Source organism: Poecilia latipinna, unplaced genomic scaffold, assembly GCF_001443285.1.
Source record: "Poecilia latipinna isolate Pla-1442-1.1 unplaced genomic scaffold, P_latipinna-1.0 Scaffold1969, whole genome shotgun sequence".
In the NCBI taxonomy this organism is placed as follows: Eukaryota; Metazoa; Chordata; class Actinopteri; order Cyprinodontiformes; family Poeciliidae; genus Poecilia; species Poecilia latipinna.
Genome location: NW_015114585.1, coordinates 137388 through 137796, shown reverse-complemented (window position 1 = coordinate 137796; position 409 = coordinate 137388). Strand labels below are relative to the sequence as shown.

General features: G+C 55.7%; 1 protein-coding gene across 1 annotated transcript in view; it reads right to left on the bottom strand.

Moving 5' to 3' along the window:
- Nucleotides 1-400, bottom strand: part of LOC106935472 (protein OSCP1-like) — a 9928-nt gene extending 9528 nt beyond the window's left edge. The window contains exon 1 of the mRNA XM_015015954.1: nt 51-400. The gene's annotated coding sequence lies outside the window, so the exon portion shown is untranslated. The remainder of the gene's footprint in view (nt 1-50) is intronic.
- Between the last annotated feature and the right edge of the window lie 9 nt (nt 401-409).

Sequence of the window (409 nt, the reverse complement as noted above, 5' to 3'; positions counted from 1 at the left end):
GCCAAACTGGGGCAAAACTGGAACCAAACTGGGGCCAAACTGGGGCAAACCTGGAGCCAAACTGGAGAGAAACTGGAGCCAAACTGGGGCAAAACTGGAACCAAACTGGGGCCAAACCGGGGTGAAACTGAGGTCAAACTGGAGCCAAACTGGGGCAAAACTTGGGCCAAACTGGGGCCAAACTGGAGAGAAACTGGAGCCAAACTGGGGGCCAAACTGGGGCAAACCTGGAGCCAAACTGGAGCAAAAATTGGGTCAAACTGGGGCCAAACTGGAGAGAAACTGGAGCCAAACTGGGGGCCAAACTGGGGCAAACCTGGAGCCAAACTGGGGCAAAACTTGGGCCAAACTGGGGCCAAACTGGAGAGAAACTGGAGCCAAACTGGGGGCCAAACTGGGGCAAACCTGG